Raw genomic sequence first — 25923 nt, 5'->3', positions numbered from 1 at the left:
ATATTTTCAATTTTTTTAATGAAATAGTCCGATAATTTGTTGCACAAATTTTGTGATTCAAAATTCGGAGCCTCTAGGCAGGCTGGATTCATGGTCTGAGCAACTAAATTAAAGAGTTCGCAGGGACGGTTGTGGGCTTTGGCGAGGATATTAGAAAAACTATCTTTTTTCGCATTAAAGATTTCTTTGTGATATTTCTTGGTGATTATTTTTAAAATTATGTGGTTTCCCTCTGTTGAGCTTCTTCTCCAGGCTGCTTCTGCTCTTCTGCGTTCTTGTTTCAGCAACGTGAGATCGTCGTTGAACCAACTGGAGTTGTTTTTCCGGATGAGCGTTTTGCGTTTCAGAGCTACTCTGTCTGCTGTCTGTAGTAGAGCATTGTTGATGGAGTTGAGTGTTTCCGCTGTTGTTTGACATTGTTCTATTGTTTTTATTTTGTTTAATAATGTAGTTTTGAAGAGTTCCGGATGGAGCTTCTTTTGGGATCTTGTCCAGTGTGTTGTTAACGGGTTTGTCGTTTTTTTTAAGAGGGCGTTTAAAGTGATTTTGAATTTGATTGCATGGTGATCTGTCCAGGGTAGGGGCTAATTTTCTAGTGTGTTGATATCCATATCTTGTTTGAAGATAAGATCGAGAGTGTGACTTGAAACATGTGTGGGCCTGCATACCAGTTGCTGCAGACCTAATGCTTCCAAGTGGCCAATGCAGGTGTCAGCGACGGGGTCCTGTGAGGAATTGGCCCAGAGGTTGAAGTCCCCAAGTAGCAGGAGATGTTTGATATTTAAGGTATAGGTATAGACAAATTCTGTCAATGATGTGAGGAGCTGCGTTTTTGGTCCAGGTGGTCTATAGCAGAGTAGTATGTGAACGGTGTCTTGGGGATTTGTTTGCAGTTGCAGAGTGAGGGTTTCCATGAATGGTAGTGAGGTCTGTGGATGTGGTTTGGTGAGCGAGAGGTGAGCCTTGTAGATCATTGCCAGGCCTCCTCCTCTTTGCCCTAATCTGTTTTCTGTTAAAATACCATAATTCTCTGGCACCAGTTCTCCTAGAATGGTGTTACAGTCCGACGTTAGCCAGCTTTCTGTGATGAAGAGGCAGTCAATGTTGTGCTGAACGATGAAATCGTGGATTTCCTGTCTGTGCTTTACTAAGTGTTGTAGCTGAAATGAAGGCATCCTATTTTTGACTGTCGATCGTCGATCGGTTCTTAACAGTTGCTCTTTCTGTAGTACTTTTTTTGTGGCATCTGGTAATGTTTAGGCGGTTGTCCTTAGATCCCAAATGGTTTTTGCTGAGTATTTCATCTTACCCATGATAGTAGATGCGCCGACGATGATGACGCTGGTGGTGGTGGAAAATTCTAGTGACTCTGATAAGTGGTCCCCCAAACTAACCCCCTAGTTGATCCAGAGGAAGGCAAAAAAACCCTGCCGAGCAAGGCCAATCAGCTGCAGCGGGGAAAACAAATTCCTTCCTGATCCCTCTAGGGCGATCGGGTAAACCCTGGATCAACTCGCTATGGTGGTCGAGGCCTGGGTCCTTACCTGTTGTAGTCGATGGTTGGGGACCTGCTTCTCCCACGTTGTGCAGCCGTCAGTCCTCTGGTGTAGGCACAGACGGTCAGCGGTGTTGAGATATGGAGGGTGGAAAAAAGAGTGAATGGGGGGTGAAAACTTTGATGTGATCCGCTTAACTGCTGACGGTGGCTCGAGGGTGGTTGGGGAGGGTACAGGGGTGAGCACTGGTACCTTTTGTAGTTGTGGACGGTAGGGGGGGTGGATGAGGAACAAGGGGATTCCTGTTCCTCGGGTGTACCAAGATGGCCTCCGGACGTAAATTTGCCCGAGCCGCGGACTTTCCTGGTGGGGAAGGAGGCCGCTTGCTCGGGGAGGCTCTAGCGAATGGTAGGGGGAGAACACAGGGGCTTCTAGGGCGGGGGGCAGTCTGGAAAAAACGGGCCTTGATGTGACTGGGGACCTGGGAGGATGGACGGCGTGCCGCTAGGCCGCAGCCGCAGACTTTCCCAAAGCGGCCGCCGCGGACTGCGGACCACTGTGGGGAGCGGGCACTTACCTTGCGGTGAGCTCCGTCAATCGGGCTTGATGTTGGCTGGTGGAGACCTCCAGGAGGAAGAAAGGTAGGCGGTAGGAAGAAAGGAGAGCAAGTGGGGGGTGGAAAGATTGCAGGCCGCAGCCCCGGTCTTTCCTACTGGCCTGGCTGATGATCAGGGCACCTAGGGGGCTGTGGCTGCAGTCTGCTGCTGCTGTTTTTTTTTTAATGGAAGGGAGTGCTAGGGGGGAAAGGACCATAGGCAATAGAACAGAATCCAAGGGGTGTTTGTGAACCTGGATACCGGAATGCTGAGCACTGGGTGCTGGCTGGAAGCTGGGAGCCTGCCTGCCTGCCTGGAGCTATGAGCCGCACGTCCTACTCCATGAAACGTGTGCCGATCTGAGCTCCTGCTGCTAATCCTATGCAGCTAGCAGTGGCTAGCTGTTCAAATCTGTTCAAAGTCTCTGCATTTGCACCTGTACAGCACCAATCTGTTGGCACAGCATCTATGTTTGCTCCTATGCGATAGCATTGGCTTGCTGTTGTGCAGCGTTTGCTTGATTCTGTGCAGTGTTAGATAACACCAACTGTTTGAGGATTTCCTCCATGTTTAGTCACTATAAATCAATAAGGCATATAGGATTGAGTGCCCAGAGGATTAAAAAGGAAGCCCTCGTACTCGCTGGAATAGAAAAAGCACATTCCAGCGAGCGCCTCATAGAAGCGACAGGGATCCGACTTGGATTCCCGCCAATTCTAGCCACGACGTTTGGTATGAATCATGAGGAGGAACTCCACACCAAATTTTAAATAAAAAAACTGCATAGGTTCCCCCCAGGGGCATACCAGGCCCTTAGGTCTGGTAGGGATTGCAAGGAGAACCCCCTACGCCGAAAAAATGGTATGGGGGTCCCCCTACAATCCATACCAGACCGTATCCAAGAACGCCGCCCGGCTGATCAGGAAAGGAGTGGGGACGAGTGAGCGCCCCCCCCTCCTGAGCCCTACCAGGCCGCATGCCCTCAACATGGGTGGTTGGGTGCTTTGGGGCAGGGGGGCACCCTGCGCCCCCCCCACCCCAAAGTACCCTGTCCCCATGTTGATAAGGACAGGGCCTCTTCCCGACAACCCTGCCCGCTGCGCCGCCGCTAGAGAGCTAAAAAGAAGATAGCGGCGGCCAGCCTCGAAGAAGGCACCGGAGAGCGAGCGGGAGAAAAACCAGGGGAGTGCCGAGACGACAGCGGAGAGTGGAGAAGATGGAAGAAGACCCCCCAGAGAGTGGAGAAGACCCTCCGGAGAGCGGAGAAGACCCCCCGGAGCTGACTAATAAATTATTTTAAAACCCTGGGTTGCGTGTTTATTTTCTTTTACACTTTTCCTCCAGGTGAATGGGTATGGGTACGATGTACCCCATATTCATTCACCTAGGGTGGGGGGCCGGTATCCCAGATTCCGATAAGCCCCCCCGCCCGCAGACCCGGACGACCAACGGCCAGGGTTGTCGGGAAGAGGCCCTGTCCTTATCAACATAGGGGCAGGGTACTTTGGGGTGGGGGGGCCGCAGGGCACCCCCCCTGCCCCAAAGCACCCAACCCTCCCATGTTGAGGGCACGCGGCCTGGTACAGCTCAAGAGGGGGGGCGCTCGCTCGTCCCCACTCTTTTCCTGACCGGCCGGGCAGCGTGCTTGGATACGGGTCTGGTATAGATTGTGGGGGGACCCCCACGCCGTTTTTACGGCGTAGGGGGTTCTCCTTAAAATCCATACCAGACCTAAGGGCCTGGTATGCCCCTGGGGGGGAACCCATGCCGTTTTTTTATTTAAAATTTGGCATGGAGTTTCCCCTCATGATTCATACCAAACGCCACGGCTACAATTGGTGGGAATCCAAGTCGGATCCCCGTCGCTTCTATGACACGCTCGCTGGAATGTGCTTTTTCTATTCCAGCGAGTGCGAGATGTCTGGCACCATGTCGCTGAGAATCAGCGCAATGCCGTTGTGCTGGAAACACATTCTCAGCGATAGGTATTGTATACCAGTGCTTGAAAGGACTTTTGTGGACCTGTTAGGTAACGATTTGTGTCACTACAGTCTGTCCCTGCTGGAAACAGCAACCTGTCCCTACATTGACAAAAGTATATGAATGTATTACACACCTATGTACTGCAGAGCAAGTAGTACACCTATACCAGTGCTTAAAAGGACTGTTGTGGCTTTAGCTATCCTTTAATCTTTATTGAGCAGTATCACTTTGTTGATAATTGTCTCATTTGCAATGCATTGATAGCACCCACACCAATTAATAATAAGGGGTTACATTTTATTTTTAGAAACAATTAAAGTCTTATGGGTAGCTGAGCCCTATCTTGGTGAGAAACAATTGCTTTGAAACAACTAAAGTGACAAACCCAGTGAATTAAAATGCAGTTTTAAAATAAATGAATAAATTGAACACGAAAAAAAAAACACACATGTGGGTTCTCTGAGTTGGTAGATTGTTTAGTTCTTATTATAATGTAGAATTGTTGAATTGTTCTTTTGCATTTTAAACCCTATAGCAAAGGTTGTTATAATAAAATGAGGTATTCATTTTTATCTGCTCCAAAATATTTGAAAACAAAATCAGTATTATGGAATCTACAAAATAAAAGGTGTAATTTTCATTGATCTAGTGATAATATTACAAAAAACATAGGAAGTATAAAAGCAAGGGCAAATGTAAGCCTTTACTTATGAGTTAGTCATGAAAATTTAATGAGACCTCAGGACAGGAAACTAAAAGTTCAGACCTTTTGAAAAGTTTTATTCATGGTTTCAGCCATCTAGTATTTCTGAAACATTGTGCCTTACTGAGCAAATAATGAACTTGGAGGGTTTGGAAATAAAATAACGAATATCTTGTGGATTATGAGGTTACATAAATCCACTTGTTTGGCAAGTTATTAAAATGAAGCTGTAGCTGAATTTTGCACTTATAGCACTCGGACAGTCAGAGTAAATGAAGCGTTTACATACCAATAGAGATCACAAATACACAACATGTCTTTCAAGTATTTCAGTTTTGCCATTTGAATTCTGTGCACTAAAATTGTGTCAATTATGCTGTTAGAAACACTGAACTTCAAAAAACCTTAGGAAAAAAAGTTATAGAATTGATGAAATACCTTATATGTATTTTAGGTAACATGCAGATCAAACAATTTTACCTTTTAGAGAGGACTCACCTACAAAAATAATTAAAAAATCCTTAACTGGCATGTTAGAGCAACTAAAACACAAAGCTCAATTAGGATTTCAATAAATCCAAAGAACACACCAAAAATAATTTATCTTTCAGTGCCATGGCTTCAGTAAAGAAAAGTCTGACTGGTTGCTTTAGATTGATGCACTTTGTACAGCATTAAAAGTTTTTCTACATTTATATTTGAGTTTCTATATTTCTTTTTTAAATTGGGTTAGATTTTTTTTTACCTTCTCATATACTGCTCAGGATTTTACCATCTGCTAGTCTGCTAGGTGTTCATGAAATCTGATGATGTTTAACCACTTCCCGACCGCCGCATGTATATGTACGTCCACAGAATGGCACGTACAGGCAAATGGGCGTACATGTACGTCCTTGCCTTCTAGCGGGTGGGGGGTCCGATCGGGACCCCCCCCGCTACATGCGGCGGTCGGATTCCCGCGGGGAGCGATCCGTGACGACGGCGCGGCTATTCGTTTATAGCCGCTCCGTCACGATCGCTCCCCGGAGCTGAAGAACGGGGAGAGCCATATATAAACACGGCTTCCCCGTGCTTCACTATGGCGCTGCATCAATCGAGTGATCCATTATATAGGGAGACTCGATCGATGACTTCAGTCCTACAGCCACACCCCCTACAGTTGTAAACACACACTAAGTGAACACTAACTCCTACAGCGCCCCCTGTGGTTAACTCCCAAACTGCAACTGTCATTTTCACAATAAACAATGCAATTTAAATGCATTTTTTGCTGTGAAAATGACAATGGTCCCAAAAATGTGTCAAAATTGTCCGAAGTGTCCGCCATAATGTCGCAGTCACGAAAAAAATCGCTGATCGCCGCCATTAGTAGTAAAAAATTTTTTTTATAAAAATGCAATAAAACTATCCCCTATTTTGTAAACGCTTTAAATTTTGCGCAAACCAATTGATAAACGCCTATTGCGATTTTTTTTACCAAAAATAGGTAGAAGAACACGTATCGGCCTTAACTGAGGGAAAACATTTTTTTATATATGTTTTTGGGGGATATTTATTATAGCAAAAAGTAAAAAATATTGATTTTTTTTCAAAATTCTCGCTCTATTTTTGTTTATAGCGCAAAAAATAAAAACCGCAGAGGTGATCAAATACCACCAAAAGAAATCTCTATTTGTGGGGAAAAAAGGACGCCAATTTTGTTTGGGAGCCACGTTGCACGACCGCGCAATTGTCTGTTAAAGCGACACAGTGCCGAATCGCAAAACCTGGCCTGGGCATTTAGCTGCCTAAAGGTCCGGGGCTTAAGTGGTTAAAGTGTAAATAAATCTTAAACATGCTAAATTGTTTAGTGCAATAAAGTAAACATTTTAATAATGTCCACATTACATTCATTATGAAAAAAGCCATCGGAATACTTTCAGCACTGTTTATTACATTTCAAACAATACAAAAAAAGCATAAAGCAAGGTACAGGGAATTGGTTGCCATGAAAGTACAATACAGTATACATATAGTGCAATAACAAAAAACGGGCATTACAAAACAACAGCAATATTGATAAATGAGAAGAACTTTGCATGTCACAAGGAACACTTAAACAGCTCTTACACAGTTGTTACTAAGTAATTGTATATTTAAGATTTAATATCTCACATATATGATATATGGCTAAAATAAGAGAGTTCTATTGTCCAGAGCGAAAGCTTTAACATAACACACATTTATTAGAGAAAAAGATATTAGTCTATCTAACACACAGAACCTATCTATAGTCTCAAACAAGACCGTTGGTTAAAATACATACATTTACATGAAGGAATCTAGAGTATATTCCTCTAAAACATTTGATTACAAGCGTGTGCAGTTGCTACATGTAATTAAAAACATGCCTATACCATAGTTACCCTTTTAAGACCCATGCCTTTAGGCCATCTCTCCATCCTTTCATAAAGTGAGGCTTCCATAAAAGTGCCTTTCCTTTGCCTCTGCAGTCGAGTATATCTCTCTATGCTGACGTCCCATTGGTTGGCCTAACTAGGATCATGATTGGAGGCCTGACTACATAAGTCAGCCCCCTTTCATGCAAATCCTGGTTTCTATATCCGGTAGCAGATTAAAGTGACCTTTCCCAAGATTAAACAGGGTGGGGCTATCTTGATTGAACATCCCAGCATGGGGTCCATCACATAAGGTGGTTTAATTCACTGACTCCAAAATGTCTGGTAACAAACAAAGAACTTTGCTATGTGCTAAATTCCATGAATTAGCATGATAAATGAACAATATACTATGTACTCTGACTGAAATGTCTTCAGCCACTACTAAGAGAAATATATTCATAATTACAATATATATATATTTATATTCATACACAGACACACAGACACAGCCATATATATATATATATATATATATATATATATATATATATATATACACACATATCTCTACTTAATTTAGATTACCCAAAAACCATATGGCAACAGATGGCCCCTTGTGGCCAGTTAAGAATATGAGACTCGGCCACACCTACAATAATGGTTTTATATGTAATCTTTCATTTGAAACTTTTTTTTTGGCCTTGCCCTCTGAAATGATATACACCTCTGTTAAAAAAAACTTTTAAACTTTCCGTCTCTACAGTTCATATTTCTGGATCCCAGTATTGGTAGTCAAGTCATTACTTGTTCTAGATGTAATAAGTCCATAATAAAAATCATAAGATACCAAACATACAAAAAAAAATGAAGGGGGAAAGAAAAACTGGAGGATCCTTGTTCTCAACCATCCAATAATAATAGTGCGAAAGTCCATAATGTCAATAGGGTCCTGTTTCCCTTGCTTCTGGGACAGCCTTCCATGGTAATTCCAATTGGATACATCATACAGTAATGGCCTTTGGACCACCTTTATTGTCTTTCTGTGCTTGTACTTTATTAGTGTGGGCAAAGTTAGAGAAGGAAAAACACAAGTACTTTTACGACATATGCCTTCAAATGAATGCTTATCTTGTCCTTCTGAGTATTACGGACCTTTGATTAAAATTGTTATAGATATACTGTGACCTAATATGAGGCCCTATACCATTGCCATGTGTAACAATTTAACCTTCAGCCCGTCAGCCAGGTAGTCTGATTGCCATCCCCCATCTTTCTTCCTCCATTGTCATATGCCTGCAAGTAACTCTGCCCCGCCTTCTGCGGATTGCCCCTGTGTGTGTGACCCTTCCAGTTTCCAGGGGGATCTTGTTGCCTTCGCAACTCACCACAAACTCCTTTTACTGACGCCGTGTTCAGTTATACCAACCCTGATGGGTTGAAGCCTGGGCTGGTGCCCAACTTTTGTGCATATAGCTCCGTCCTTGGCTACCTTTAGCAGGCTAGGGAAGAGGTCATCACTTTAAGAGGTCTCCGTGCAGATTTAGGCAGTGTCATCTAAGCAGACAAAAATAACTTGATTTCAGAATTGCTTTTTTTTTACTTAGTTATGGCACAAAAAAGAAAACTGACCAACATAAAAAATAAAAATTAGCCATGACCACATATGATGACTGCCCAATATTAGAACTGTAGAGAGGATACAATGTCACCTATACAAGGAAACTAGTCACATGACTGTTGCTAACTATTGTGATAGTTGGTAATAGCTACAATGTCACACATTTATATAAAACATTTATCCAGTGTCAAAAGAGAAGAAAAACTGTTGGAACTTTGTCCCATCCCCAAAATGATATAGGGAAGCTTTAATATTCTATATCAACATTTTTGTTTTGTTTTAACTGTTCTAAATGTTGTCCATATAATGTTACCCCTACTCCCCTCTTTTTTTTTATTTTTTATTTCACCATAGCGACCTCCAGAATCACCAAAAATAAGGTGATATAGGAAATAAAGAAAAATTGTTTTCCTTTGAAGAAAAAGGAGGAATAAAAAAAGTACACCTAAAAAGGTTAAAAAAAAAATATTCAGATTCAATTCTGCCCCAACCTTTGCATTGTTAAAGAGCATTGAATATGTATTTTGTTAAACAAAAAAAAAATGATAAAAAAAATAAAAAATAAAAGTAAAAAAATAAAATAAAAATTGCATTGCTTTTATACAAAAGGCAATGTCCTCTCTGTTGTGATTACCACATTAATTGATTCTCAGTAAAAATCTATTTGCCAGTCCAACAGGCCACAGGAAGTGATATCAGAGAGAGAGAGAGAGAGAGAGAGAGAGAGAGAGAGAGAGAGAGAGAGAGACCTGGCCCTGTTTAATGAAACAGACCACTAAAAAAGTTTTTAATAAAAATATTTTAGAATTTAGTTAGGCCTGACTCTAATTAATTCTATTCGAGGATTGTCCTTAAAACAAACATTAAAAAAAACTATGTTTTTTAGGTCCTCTGTGTTTCACAGTAATTTGATCAGTCTTGGTTTCGATCATCTGTCCATGTCCATGTCCTAAAATACAAAAGTCAAAACCATTAATAACATCTTACTGTACCTCTTCTGAGGAGGTTAATGGGCTGACAGTATATGCTTGGCACAGACTGCCAGCGGAGGTAATGAGTCTATCCACCGTAAGTACAGTGACCCATGTAACCGACTCCCTCATATATCTGTATTTTAACAAACAAAAATTATAGGAAAACATGGTGGGATTTGTAAGTACTTACAGTCTAAGAAGACCACCTGCTGACCTACCCCCTTTACGCATATTACCAGTACATGTGTCAATTTTGAAAGGAGAAAAACAGAGAAATATAGGACCTACTGGATCCATAATATGCCACAAGGTGCAGCATAATGTTTTATGTAGTTTCCAAGTGTTAGAGTGAATGACACTTCACTCTAACCCCAGGAAAAGGAGAGAGAAAAACAAAATAAACTTATCTTGTACCTGTGCACAGGTTTTTTATTTGCGAATACATTTCAGTTATAGAAAAAAAGTATAAATTTAAACTGGTACCAGTATTGAGCTCATTACAAACGAGAGATTGGGGGAGAGAGAGAGGGAAAAAAAATATGAAATAAACAAACCGTACAAAGTATGCGCATTAGTGTGATTACACTTATTGATGGCCATAAAACAAAAAAAAAATCAAAACAAACAAAAAAAGTCTTGTTTACACATGGACCATTCATACCCTTTCATTCCATGACGCACACACACATCTTCGTTTAGCTTGAATCCCCTAGCTTTGGTAATTTGCAAATGAATTGCTAGGCGTTTCTGGCCATTGGGAGAATACAAAGGGACCGAATAAGAGAAAAACAAAAACCTATACTTGACCTTTTGTTAGGCGCGTATTTACGCATATGTACAGCTTTCTGTGATTCACCCTGAAAAAAAAAATATTACTTAATTATTACTTATCCCACTTTTTTTCTTATTTAAAGCCAACAATACAGCATTCTTACATGTACATTGGTAAACTTTGATCTAGTGAAACTAAATGTCCTAGACATCTAAAACAACCCTTCTAAATTTACTCCCTCCATTTTTCAAATTCAAGTCAATAATGTTTCTTTTAAAGGATTGGAATTCTTTCACAAACTCATCCCTTTCCTGTTTCATTTGCCTAATCTCATACTATAAAGCCTCATTTTGGGCCTTAATAGTTGAGGAAGGGATGTATGAATTTGTATTTTCATATTTCTTAGGCTTTTCACCCCAGCGAGGTGAGTACACTTCCACGTCACGCCTCTTTGTTGTATACTGATTTGGCTTTAATATCTTTTCCCCAGAAGATAAACAAAACTGGGAAATGTGGCCGAATAAACCACATGAGAAGCATTTTATCTTCTGTAAAGTATTAAAGCGTCTCTTAACAACTGGTGTGGTTTTAGCCTGAGAACCTTCAATGGCTACAACCTGATTAACACTTTTTGCTGTATGAGAAATGGAGGTTCTTTCAAAAGAGCTCCCATCTTTCAACGAGCTGTTGGCACTACCCCCTTCTCCAGACGGAGGTACTTTCCAGTTGCAACTAGAAATACTCAAACTGGTTGCATTACAATCTATGGTATGTGTAGATTGTACCGTCTGCACTGTGCTGGAAGATGCCGATAATTTTTCACATTTACTGTCTGCAGCATTCAGCCCCTGTATTGTTGGCTGCTGGTGGCTAGAATTCGTATTTGTCATAGAAACTCTTAGAGTACTTGGAGTACTGATTTTACTTTTGGCTATTTCTAGATCTTGCTTGAGAGAAATGGTCTGCAATAATAATGACCTATAATTGTTGGCTAACCAAAATGCAGCAAAAATTAGTGCGGTCTTACCCTCACGTTTTCTGTATTTTCTCTTTGTAAGTTTTATATTTACATACTCTTGTGCATGGTGCTATGGACTTTTGGATTCCTCCATTGTCCTTATTATCTCTGCGCTATTTTTAACTTTAGCCATCCTGGCCATCAATTTCTCCATGATTTAAAAGTTCAGTGGTGATACAATGATACACCACAGAGCAGACTATCAAAGTCTAGCACTTAGAATTTGCCCCAGAGTGCATATACAAGTCTTAACATAACACTACTATCTTCACAGAATGAAGTCTACACCAAAACAAAATGGCTAAGATCCACACCAAATAAACAATAGGTTTTCTTTAGGTGCAATGTAAATGTAAACACAGCTATGTTTACCCCAATATTTGCTACACCCAATTCACCCAAAAAAAACAAAAACAAATCTCCCACCAACTTAGATTATTAAATTATTAGTACTTGGTAGGGTTTATCCTTAAAAATAAATTCAAGGTATACAATACAGTATGCTAAATGCACCTTATTTTACCCTAATAATCTTTTGCAGATATTAGTTTCAGTTGCAAGCCTTCCACAGTCTTGTACTTTAACTAACAACAATGAGAATATTAGTACTTGTAACTTCCCACCGTTACCAAAAAAAACCTAATTTAAAAACAAAATCTTTTGTAGATTTCCAATGTCCTCAAAATTTCAATGTTAGTGGACATACGATTTAAATAAAACAAAAAGTTGTTGAACTCTTTGTACAACAAAAGTCCAGCCAACTATTTCAGTGTCTTTCTACAGACAACAGACAACCAGCACGTTTCTGTGTCTTAAACAAAATTGTATAAATTGCAAAAAAAACAATAATCATTTATTTTTTTCCACAAAACCAATGACCAACTCTTTCAGTGTGTCAAAGATGTTTCTATCCCGGTATCTCCTCCCCATTAAATTGACCGGTTATAATGGTACACCCAAGATACTTTATCAATTATGATTTTGGGATAGTAATGAAACAAACACAAAAAAAAAAAAAATCAAATAATCTTAGAGGTTATACCCCTTAATAAAAGGAAAAATATTTACCTATATTTTCCCTAGCTAAATAGGATAAACTGACTCAGTTTGAATTCCTACTAACCTTAAAAAAATTACCTGTGGTGTATATTTTCTCCTAATACCCACTAAAAAACAAAAAAATATTTACTTATATGTTCCCTAGATAGCATTGGATAAGTTGACTCAACTTGAATTCCTCCTACTAAGCTTTAACCTCTAATACACAATATTCTGCTATTATATTAAATACTTTCAGTCTGTACATATATCCGTGGCCGCCAAATGTTACTAAGTAATTGTATACTTAAGATTTAATATCTCACATATATGATATATGGTTAAAATAAGAGAGTTCTATTGTCCAGAGCGAAAGCTTTAACATAACACACATTTATTAGAGAAAAAGATATTAGTCTATCTAACGCACAGAACCTATCTATAGTCTCAAACAAGACCGTAGGTTAAAATACATACATTTACATGAAGGAATCTAGAGTATATTCCTCTAAAACATTTCATTACAAGCGTGTGCAGTTGCTACATGTAATTAAAAACATGCCTATACCATAGTTACCCTTTTAAGACCCATGCCTTTAGGCCATCTCTCCATCAAGTCATCCTTTCATAAAGTGAGGCTTCCATAAAAGTGCCTTTCCTTTGCCTCTGCAGTCGAGTATATCTCTCTATGCTGACGTCCCATTGGTTGGCCTAGCTAGGATCATGATTGGAGGCCTGACTACATAAGTCAGCCCCCTTTCATGCAAATCCTGGTTTCTATATCCGGTAGCAGATTAAAGTAACCATTCCCAAGATTAAACAGGGTGGGGCTATCTTGATTGAACATCCCAGCATGGGGTGGTTTAATTCACTGACTCCAAAATGTCTGGTAACAAACAAAGAACTTTGCTATGTGCTAAATGCCATGAATTAGCATGCTAAATGAACAATATACTATGTACTCTGACTGAAATGTCTTCAGCCACTACTAAGAGAAATATATTCAGAATTACAATATATATATATTTATATTCATACACAGACACAGCCATATATATATATATATATATATATATATATATATATATATATATATATATATATATATATATACAGGGCTCAAAATTTCAAGCCCTGAGCTACTAGCCAGGCCTCAAGAGTTACTCGCCACCAGTTGCCCCACGTAATTCATACACTGCCCTGCGCCTAATTGCACCCGTAAACACGCCCTCGTAGATTATCTCATGGAATGACAATGTTTTATGCAGAATCAAGTTACAAAATTAAATATTACCAACAACAACTTGAGACAGGGCACTGGGGTCAGACCAGAGGGACAGGGCACTGGGGGCAAACCAGAGGGACAGGGCACTGGGGGCAAACCAAAGGGACAGGGCACTGGGGGCAGACCAGAGGGACAGGGCACTGGGGGCAGACCAGAGGGACAGGGCACTGGGGGCAGACCAGAGGGACAGAGCACTAGAAATGGGTCTCTTCCCCATTCTCTTGCTGTCTCCTCTGCAACTCCCATCTATCCTCTCTCTCTCTCTCCCATTCATCTCATCAGGAGCCTGTGTTTGCGGCTCCACGCTTGCATGTCCCCACTTCCCCCTTTTATTCAGGCTGGCAGAGAGGAGAGAAGCTGCAGCACAGCGGGAGGGAGTACAATCCAGCGCTGAGATCCACACAACTGCACAGCCAGTGACACCATAGCACAGCGCACACTGACAGCGCACAGCACACATTGAGACCAGTCTGTTCACAGTGCTCAGGCTAAACTGTTGGACACTTACATAGAGCACAAGGAGAAGAAAACTGCACAAACTAGAAGGCTGACGCTCTCATGTCAGGGCAACTTTCAGTGAGCGCTGCCCTGGAGTGGTAATTTTTGCAATCCTCCACCTCACTCATTACTTTCTACTCTCCAGCTACATTGGTCGGGGGAGGGGGGCAGGCTCAGAGAGGTCATACTGTTGGGTCCCATGGCTTAATGAGAATTGTAAGTAGAGCACCTGTGTACTGCTCTGCCTGTGCGCGGCTCACCAGACTACTTTTCCCGAGCATGCACCTTTCCTCTTCGGCCGCCAATCTCATCTGGACTCTAAGTGTAGGCACAGATTGGAGGGATGAATAGTGAAAAAATTTGATGCGCTACTGTGAGTATACCGTAATGGTAATAAAGTGGTGATGATATAATCTGTGGAGTGTATCCGAGGCAGCTATATCTAAAAGTGTTCACATAACACAAAAATCAAATCTACATATTCTAGACTTGTCCCCTGATGAAGTCACGAGGTGCGTGACGTAACGCCGTAGGGAAGTCAGCTCGATTCATACACCCGCACAAGCCGGAGGCCACCGGACGTCAGGCGGTACTTAGATCGCCGCGTCCCCGCGAATTTTAAATACATTACTGCTTGCGTCCATCCATGTTTGTTTATGCCATTCTGGCACAATAAATCTTTTTGAGTATAACTTACTACACCATTGGAGGCAATTTTTTCTTCCTCCCCCATTCCATCTATAACTCCGGATCACTGAGCCTGGAAGATCTGAGACACTCAGCAGCCGGAGCAGGTGGAGCAACTAACATTGGGAGAGACCAGACCATCACGCTTTGGAGATCATACTATATGCCTATATATAGCACCTTACAGGTAAGGGCACTATAACACCTTTGAGGATATCTCACCATCTGTCTAAGGGAAAAGAGCAGAGGCTCAGAAGTTTTACAACACCTGATTCATCTTCTGCATAGACTGTCTGTTATGATTTTTATCTGAACTTTTAATCATTCATTTCATTAATTGTTGAATTTTCACGGATTGTAGCACATTGAGTGCTTTTGGACACTTCCAGTTATAGAGAGGTTTTGTTTACACCATTCCAGGTTCACACCCTCTTTTCTTTAATTTCTGGACTATTCTAGTTGGTTTGTTTTCACCAACACCAGTCCAGTCACTTATTGTGTTTTGTGCACATATTATTGATATTATCCTTTTATTGTGATTTAGTCACCTATTTGAAGCGCTTATCACTTATATATGTAGAACAGATTGGAGGGAGATTGGTCATGCAGCCCTGTCATCACTCGCCCCCAGCTTAAATCCACTCGCCAAATGCTAGTAGGCGAGTGGAAATTTTGAGGGCTGTATATATATATATATATATATATATATATATATATATATATATATATATATACACATATCTCTACTTAATTTAGATTACCCAAAAACCATATGGCAACACAGTATAGCAGTTATGGTGCACCAGAGTATTTAAGCTGGTACCATTCAAGCCACTGTGACCATAGTTTACTAGTGCACAGTAGTCTTTCTTCTGAAGACGCAAACATACGCTCATAGGAACCATGAGTATGCACCAAGGCGTCAACCTCTTCTAAAACCTTGTACACACGATTGGATTTCCATCGGACAAATGCGTGGAATTTTGTGCGTAGGCGTTGGCTGTGAATTTGTTCTGCATACAGACGACAGACATTTTTAAGCCAACATACATAAAACTACATGTTTTTCTGCTCTTTAGTGCCACCCTTTGGGCAACTACTGCTAATGTTGTCTTATGGTTAGCATTGGTTTGGAGCATGCATGTTTTTACTTGAGATTTTAGTTCGACGGACTTGTGTACACACGATCGGATAATCCGACGGAAACACATTGATTGTCGTAAAATTTGAGAGCATGCTATCCCACATTTGTTGTCGAAAATTCAGACAAGAATTCAGACAAGAATGGTCTGATAGAGCGCATAAAGGGTCGGATTATCCGACAAAAACCCTGCCATCACACAATTGTTGTCAGAAAATCCGATCGTGTGTACGGGCCTTTACAGAATTGGGTCAGCAGTCTTCCAATGACTAGGATGACCCAAGGAAGGGCCACGTCCCGATACAGGTTGTCAAGACTACAGTCTAGTACATTTTCTCCCTGCCTCTTTCAGCTTGCTCTCCACCACTCCAAGCTCCAAGCCTCACTTTGGATTCAGTCTGAGCATTCTGATGTCACTCCCGGGAGTCATACGTCCTTTGTGTTCCTATTGGAGCCCATTCACACTGCCTTCAGGCTCTGTTTTCCATCCACGGCTGGCTGACTGTTCTACCACACACCACTGGGATTTGGTTGAAGCGTGATACGACTCCCATTCCTCACAAAGTTTGGGCTGTTTTCCTCTCCCCTCCCCGCCAGTGGGGACTTCACAGGGGCAGCACAGTGGTGTAGTGGTTAGCACTTTAACCTAGTAGCAAAAGGGTTGTTCGTTTGAATCCCGACCACTATACCATCTGCCTGGAGTTTGTATGTTCTCCCTGTGTCTGCGTGGGTTTTCTCTGTGTACTCTGGTTTCCTCCCACACTCCAAAGACATGCTGGTAGGTTAATTGGATCCTGTCCAAATTGGCCCAGTATATATGTATATATGTGTATAAAACTGTGTGTCCCAAGCGTGTTGAGATCCTATGGGTTAACCACTTAAGACCCGGACCAAAATGCAGGTAAAGGACCAGGCCCCTTTTTGCGATTCGGCACTGCGTCGCTTTAACTGACAATTGCACAGTCGTGCAACGTGGCTCCCAAACAAAATTGACGTCCTTTTTTTCCCACAAATAGAGCTTTCTTTTGGTGGTATTTGATCACCTCTGCGGTTTTTATTTTTTGCGCTATAAACAAAAATATAGCGACAATTTTGAAAAAAAATCAATATTTTTTACTTCTATTTTATTTTACTGCTATAATAAATATCCCCCAAAAATATCCCCCAAAAATATATAAAAAAACTTTTTTTTTTCCCTCATTTAAGGCCGATACATATTCTTCTACCTATTTTTGTTAAAAAAAATTGCAATAAGCGTTTATCGATTGGTTTGCGCAAAATTTATAGCATTTACAAAATAGGGGATAGTTTTATTGCATTTTTATTATTATTTTAATTTTTTTACTACTAATGGCAGCGATCAGCGATTTTTTTCGTTTGTGAGTTAACCACTAGGGGGCAATGAAGGGGTTAAGTGTGACCTCATATGTGTTTCTAACTTTAGGGGGGCAGGGCTGGATGTGTGACATCATTGATCGCCTTTCCCTATATCAGGGAACAGACGATCAATGACAGCGCCACAACGAAGAACAGGGAAGGTGTGTTTACACACACCTCTCCCCGCTCTTCAGCTCCGGGGACCGATCCCGCGGTCATGGAGTTTCGAACCGGGTCGCGGATTGTTTATCATCTATGCAAAGGAGAATTGAATTGTTTTTTAACATATTTATCTATGGCAAAATTAAATCGATAAAAAGTTCTGTTTGTTGATTTTTGCCTGCTTATTTTGTCCACACAAGACTTGGCCCAAATAGCGCTTTTTGTATGGTTGCTTCTGATTGTTCCAATGATGAGTAATGGTCAGTATTGCAGCTAACAGAATGTGGACAGTTAAGCAACACAATTGTACAGGGAACGTGTCAATTTCAATACTTAACAAGGCCAATTCTGGGGATAGTTCTACGGGGACTTTGATGATTTTATAGCTAAGTGTGAAGACTTCCATACAAAATCTTGAGAGCTTGTTGCAGTCCCAAAACAATATGCATAAAGTTACCTGGCTCTCCGCAGACTCTCCAGCAAGTAGGTAGTAAAGATGGAGTGAATATGTGAGTCTGGTATGGGGGGATATACCAGCAGAGATTAATTTTAAAGAGAAGTTCACAAAGAGCGGAGTACTAGTACTTTTTGTGTTTTGTAAAGCAGTCAGGTGACTGGTATTTATTCATTAATCCATGGCTAATGATTGCAGGGGGCAAAAACTTCATTACTCCACAATAAACAGTACAATTCCACTTGCATTTCTTTAAACTCTTCCATGGTTGTGAATCCAAGGATAGCGGAGGCGCATGCGCAAAGCTGTCTAGGTAAGACATGTTTACCTAGAGCTCCGCCCGACCGGGGCATGATTGCCTGATGTAACGAGCCATACCGGGTAAAAATTATCCACACAGCGTCCACATTATCCCTGAAGTAAAAGAGCATATTTTGAGGGCATGTATAATGCACTAAAATCTAAACTTAAAGGGGTAAAGCCACAGGTATCACTAACAAAAGCCGTATCTAAAATGGCAGCAGCACAGCCTCACCTCACCTCACAGCTGGGCACAGAGAAGCAGCACAAGTCTCCCTCCTCAGCACAAATGGAGAACCTGTTATAGATACAGGTATGACCTCTATATCCCTGCAACACTCTGCAATTGGCCCTGACTTGCTTACCCAGTTTGAAAGGCTATTACATAAGGCACTGCAGAATACCTCAGATGCCATTACTGACAAACTTAGTTGTGAAATTAGTGAGGTAGGCAGACGCACATCTATTTTGATGCAGAAGGTGGATGAAATTGACATTACTACAGAAGAATTGGAAACCCTTAAAGATGATTATTTTATTCTGCAAAACCAACTGGAAGATTTTGAAAATAGGGCTAGACGATCAAATTTACAAATACGTGGAATTCCTGGAGAAATTGAAGACTGATGCCTCGTACACACGACCAGGTTTTTGGAGGGGAAAACTGTGATGAGAGCTTTTGGCCGGGAATCCTGGTCGTGTGTATGCTCCCTCGCAGTTTTTCCAATGGGAAAACTGCCAAACCCACCGGCAAAAAAATAGAACAGCTCTCGTTTTTCCCGTTGGGATTCCCGACTGACTTTTTCCCACCGGAAATTCCGAGCGTGTGTATGGGGCATGACAGTCAACCATAACAGCACTTTTCCAAGAACTAGCTCCATCTATCCCACTTGAACATCTAGAAATGGACAGAATCCACAGGGCCTAACCTCACGTAAAGAAGAGGGCTCGCCTAGAGATATTATACTGAAGATGCACTATTTTAACACTAAAGAACAATAAATGGAAGCAGCAAGAAATAAAGAATCTCTGATTTTTCAAGGACGCAAATATCAAATTTTTCAAGATTTATCTCAATTCACACTAATTAAACGCAAAGAGATGAAACCTCACCTGCAAGTTCTCAAATACCATTGTATATCATATCGATTCCCATTCTTCCTGCGCTTCTATTATAAGGGAACTTACTATACCTGCAAATCGACAAATTAACTTCTTGTCATCATTAGAGAACTCCGCCTGTCAGCACCCACAACTACAATAGATGGGCCTAAACATAGAAATAATTCTTCATCTGAACAACAACCTCAAAAATCAATACTCGGATGGGTCAGGCCCAGCTTAGCCCACACAAAAGAGGTAATTTTACTTCTCCTCCACATGAGGAAGAAGATATTACAGACTGATGCTTTCTAATAGGGGTGATACTTATGTTTCAATCTCCTTAAGAAGTTTGCCATTATTCTTGCATTGCATATGGTAACATATCTGATGTCCTGGAGGTGATATTGAGTGGAGTTTATGCACTTAAATCATTTCTATGACAGATTTTAATTGTATTTTTTTATTAGATTTGTATTACTTTATATATTCAATTCAAAGTTTCTTAAATTATAAGGGCTCCTTCAAGCAGTTTCATTAATGGGGCATAATATTATTGATATTTGGACTCATACTACATATACCATAATGGAATAGCTTTAAGGTCTAGAAAAGTTATTCTATTTTTTCACAGGAACAAAGTTGATTACCATAGGAATTGCCAGACCTTGTGGTGTAATATTACTGATGGTAAAGGGGAAGAGAGTAGGAAATGCCTAATGTGAAGTATGATGTTTGGGGAAGGGGATACTTCCTTATGAGAATCTCCAGGTCACCGGATTTGCCATCAATGAGGAGATCTTCAGCCCATTGGACCCCATAGTGTTCCCAATTCGGAGTATGAAGATCCGGAATTAAAAGTCCCAGAACACTGATAGGAAAATAAATTGTTTCCCCATGTTTGGGCATTTGGATGGAAAGGTATCCTTTCCTCCATGTTAGAATGGATTCTCTGGTTGTAAAATGTAGCTCATTCTTGGGAAGAGCCTTCCAAATATCTGCCAGTAGTAAGTTACTTAAAGTGTTGGTTTTTGTAAGGTACCATTCAATATCGACCCACAGTGGTGTCTCACAAGTGGAAAAACTGAATTTTAGTTGATAAAAATGTGTTGCAGTATGGTAGTCGACAATATCAGCCAAACCCATACCTCTAACTGACTTATGTTTGGTGAATAAAGTTTTGTCCCTTGCAAAATTTAGGAGGGAGGCCAAGAATGTTAAATAAGATTGTGGGGTGGGGATATGGAGCGTTCGGAATAGTAGGTATAAAATTTAGGGTAAGATGAGCATCTTAAAAAACGCTATTCTACCTACCCAAGACAGCTTCATGTGTTTCATGATGTTTAGCTCTTTGTCTTATTTAGCCAGAAGGGGTCTATAGTTTTCTTCCGCAATTGAGGCAAGTGAAGGTTTGATTTGGTTTCCCAGATAGGGGATACTTTTGGATGTCCAGCTTTATAGAAACTGACATTGCAGTGATGAGACTCTTTGGTGGGGTATGCCCAGATTTAGGATTAAAGACTTACTATAGTTAACCTTGTAGTAGGATACTGAGCTAAATTCCAGCAGCAGGGAGTGGGCTTGAGGGAGAGATGTCTCAGTAGTAGTCAGCATTAAAATAACATCATCCGCAAATAAGTTGATGGTGTGTTCTATGCAACGTATCGAAACCCGTAATGTTTGGATGAGAGCGGATACTCACCGCCAGTGGTTGGATCATCAAATCGAATATCGAAGGGGACAGAGGGCAACCTGCAGAGCTGATCTGTGTCTTACCTTTACTGCTGTAGGTTGGCTGGCACCTGATGTTCCACAAGCTCTGGCTGCACTCAGCAGCTATGGGTGTCGCCGGCTTCACCTGTTGTTTAATATACCCTTCCTTCTTGCTACTTCCTGTCCAGCCCCCCATGTGCCTCACTATTTCAATTCCACTTAGACCAGTTTCTGGTTGCTTGAGCAACACTTGTTTGTGAGCACCCTTCCTGTTACCTGCTTAACCTGACTTCTCGTGAACTGATCTTTTGTGTACAGACTCGGCTAGTTCTACTGATTACATTGTCTGCTGCCTGCCCTGACCTTGGCTCGCTATCCGGCTCTCCTTTTGCTTAATCCATCCATCCATCATCCATGTCTGACTGTGTCTTCTGGTGCTCTCCTCGCGAGAAGGATGAACCTGGGGGTCGTGACCTAGGGTCAGCACGCAGCTAAGCCCAACCCTCATGAGGGGGTCCCTGGTCCTTAGATTCCACACCCTGGGGGATCCTATGTCACTTGCTCGCCTGTGAGTTCACATCAGTACCATTGTGACATTTGCCTAGTGTCGTTTGTTAAAGTGAATGGCTTAGACAAAATGCTGGAAGTGAAAACCTGGGCCAAGGGAGAGGAGTAGAGGGCTAGTAAAGCCAGGAACCTCATATCCTGAAAACCAAATTTGTTAAGAACTTTATTCATATATACCCAGTGAACTCGGTAGAATGCCTTCTCTGCATCTATAGACAGAAGAAGAGACTGCGTCTGACTTTGTCCTGCATAATTTATAATATTCAAGATTCTCCTGGTAGTGTCAGATGTTTGTCTTCCTGCAATGAAGCCCATTTGATCTGCTTGTACCAATTTTAGTAAAATAACCAACAAACAACGGGCTAAGATCTTGGCATACAGCTTGACTTCAGAGTTAAGAAGATAAATGGGCCAAAAATTAGCTGGAGTGTCAGGTTCTTTCCTTAGTTTTGGGAGAGTGACGATGTTCATCCTCAGCAACTCCGACGGGAAGGAGGCTTTCTCCGCACCAGCCTTATAAAATGCTGATAAGTGTGGGGCTAGGCATTCTCCAAAGATTTGGTAGTACTCGTGAGAGAATCCATAAGATCAAGGGGATTTCCCTTTCAGAAGTGACTTAATAGCATTGAGTATTTCCTGATTTGAGAATGGGTGGTTAAGTTCTTGAAGGTCAAGGGGAAATAAAACAGGGAGCAGCTGAATATTATCTAAGAAAGCAGCAATTACAGGTGCTGATTGTTGGGGGGGTAGAAGAATCATCTTTAAGTTTATATAGTGGAGTATAGTAATCTGCAAAGGCATTTGCTATGTCTTGAGTTTTAGTCACTTTGTGGGTTTCAAATTACACTTGCTGTAATTTAGCAGCTTTACGTTTCTTTTCCTTAGCAACCATTTGTATCAGGATACCACACATGTACACCTTATGGGCATTCCACACAGTAAAGGCATCAGATGAGAGGTTCAGCTGAAAAAAATTCCCAAGGCTGCTGAAGGATCACATTGCCAGTCTGAGGGTCAGTCAGAATTTTATTGTTACAACGCTAAATACGCTTAGGTAGACAAGTATTTTCCTCTGATATTTGGATAGAAACAGGAGCATGGTCTGAACATGTGATATCCAAGCTGTCAGAGGAAGTGACTTTATTGTAGGTGTCATTTGTCTACTAGGAAGTGATCAATACGTGAGTAAGAGTTGTGCCTGGGCAAAAAGTATGTGTAGTCTTTTACGGATGCCTGCAGACAACTCCATGCATCATACATATCTACTGCGAGTAACAAAAAATGTAATGAAGAGGGCCGAACCATCATACATATCTACTGCGAGTAACAAAAAATGTAATGAAGAGGGCCGAACCTCTGTAGTGGCAAACGTGTCTAGATTCTGATCAACAACCAAGTTAAAATCACCACATACTATCAGATTGCCACTCCAAATCTTATGTAAACGAGCAAACAACTTATGGAGAAACCTTCCCTGGTGAATATTAGGAGCAAAAACACGAGCATAAACACCAGCGATGGTATAGCGATTACCATTAATATCACATACTAGGATAACATATTTACAGTACCTTCTACATCAATAATTGAAGAGTGTAGGGTAAACGGCACTGCGTTTTCTATAGCAATAAGATGCCATCTCTTTTTCAAGGAGTAATTTTCTACAAACATGTGGGGGAAATTCTTAGAGTTGGTTCACACATAGGCAGCACGACTTCGGGGGCGACTCTGCAAGTTGTCCTGAGGACGACTTCAGAGGCGATTTGCAAAACGACTTCTGTATAGAAGTCAATGCAGATCGCCCCGAGCCGTCCCCGAAATACTACAGGAACCTTTTTTCTAAGTCGGAGCGAATTGCGTCGCTCCTATTAGAACGGTTCCATTGCAGTGAATGGGACGCAACACGTCAGGCGTGTCGTGTCGCCCCAGTGTGAACCGGGTCTTATGGAGACATTTTGTGGCTGCAGAGACTTGAAAATGTGTTTCCTGTGCTATGAGAACATCTGCCTTAGAGAAAATAGCTTTATTTCACAGAGAGAATCTTTTGGCCGGGTGGTTAAGGCCACAGGTATTCCCTGATACAATTTTGAGTGTCATGTCAACAGAAAGTTAAATGCAGTGATATAGATGGCATCAGCTATGATAGGTACGTAGATTACGCTTGGAACCAAGATGAGATGAGTGGGCATATAGCCTGAAAATCTATGGCTATATGTTGTGAATGTAGCATTTGATAGGTGAGGTATATGCTGTTTTTAATAAAATGGCAAAGAGTACATAATGCACAACATATAGAAGAGCTAAAACAAAGCACACCTCCAGAAAAAGGAACAAAGGGACTTAAAAAGTAAATGTTAAGTCTAGAACCAAGAGCAGCAAAGCTGCTGGTATGATGGGGTAATCAAATGCAGGATATCTTATGCAGGACATCAGCTCCTCCGAAGGAAGGTAGAGCTCATGGTGCAACAAACATCAGATAATGTGGCCCGTCACAGCCTGGGTATATGATGATTTCTTGTAAGAGACTTTATGCCATTCTTGTTGACTGTGGGATGTCACCTTCGCTTTCCAAAATTGGAGAGAATGTTCAGGGATTATTTTCCATGTTTTGAGTAGGTTGATAAGGGAAGTGTGGCCATCGCGATCTTCAGCATTGCAGGGTATTTCCATTGATAGGAAATGTCATGATTACCTAGGACTTTCATAATAGAGTATGTGTGTGCGTAGAGTATGGGCTGACAGATCTGGGAGAACCTGGAGTGGGATAGCTTGTTCTGGCAGTTGGACTTTTTTGCAGAATGACGCTAAAATGCTTTCATTGACTTGGAAAAAGTGGATCCGCTGCACAACATCTCTGGGTATTTATTGCAGTAAGAAGGTGGGTTTGGGAACCCTGTGTATTTTATCTATGGTAAAAAGGTCACAGACATAGTGGGGTAGTTGGGACCGGAGGACCGACTCGGGAATACCCCTGATTTTTAGGTTATTACACCTTGAGTGGTCTTCAAAGTCAGCTACTTTAGAGTTCAGCCAATTTATCTTTACCATAGTGTTAAAGGATGTCATGCAAGCACTTATACCATCCTCCAGGTGGCTAACTCTGTCACCCAAATCCTGGATTTCTGCTGTGAATTTGTGAAAGCAGGCTTGCATATCTGACTGCAGGTAGCATGCAAAGGCATATCTTTAAGGACTGTGTAAGATACTGGCTGAACTGTTGTGTTAAAGGAAACAAAAGGATCTGGGCGAGCTGTCTCTCCCTTTGAGGCACTGACCTCCATGCAGGATCCCATGGCTGGGGCAGGATCAGAGTCCCACCTGGGTCTAGATTTTGCTGGGCTTCCAGAGCATGGAGAGTGGTGAGTATTCACCCTCCTCTGTTTGCCCAGCGAGAGCCACCATTTCTTCAGAAGACAACAATGAAATGGCCACTAGGGGTCTGCTGGTGGCTCCAGGTCGTCTTCTGCTGCCATTTTGTTTATCGCCTGAAGGGTAGGCAAATCCTTGCAGCGTTTGGTCATTGATGCAGGGTTGGGGATATATTAGGAAGCCTGTGGATTGAAGAAGTCAGTGCTGGGCGCTCATAGATGCAGGATCATCTGGAGTGCTGGCGGATCTGGGTCACTCCACCCCCAAACTCATGCTATATTTAACATGCTTTTTTGGGAATTGCATGTGCATGAGTAAAATACTGCATGATTTATTTTAACTTCAAAAATTCATGTGGTATTTAAATCTAAGTGAATTGATCCCTATGTTAGAAAATACTATTTACTATTGTTTAAATGTTTGCCAAAAAGGTCATATCACAAGGGGTTTTTCTATACATCCAGACATTATGACACCCTATTACACATAAGGCCAAAATACATTTACAGCACATAAGCTATTGTCTCAAATTTTATGAGTGCTACAGTACTGTTTCTCACTTCATGCACTAGGTACTCTTCACTTTTTTTATTTCTCTCTCTCACTCAGTCTGGTTAGGTTAACAAAATATCATAACATTCTATAAATATAACATCTCAGATGACTTTTGTAAAATGATAAACACATTTT

This window comes from Rana temporaria, chromosome 5 (genome assembly GCF_905171775.1).
Source record: "Rana temporaria chromosome 5, aRanTem1.1, whole genome shotgun sequence".
In the NCBI taxonomy this organism is placed as follows: Eukaryota; Metazoa; Chordata; class Amphibia; order Anura; family Ranidae; genus Rana; species Rana temporaria.
This window is presented reverse-complemented; position numbering follows the sequence as displayed.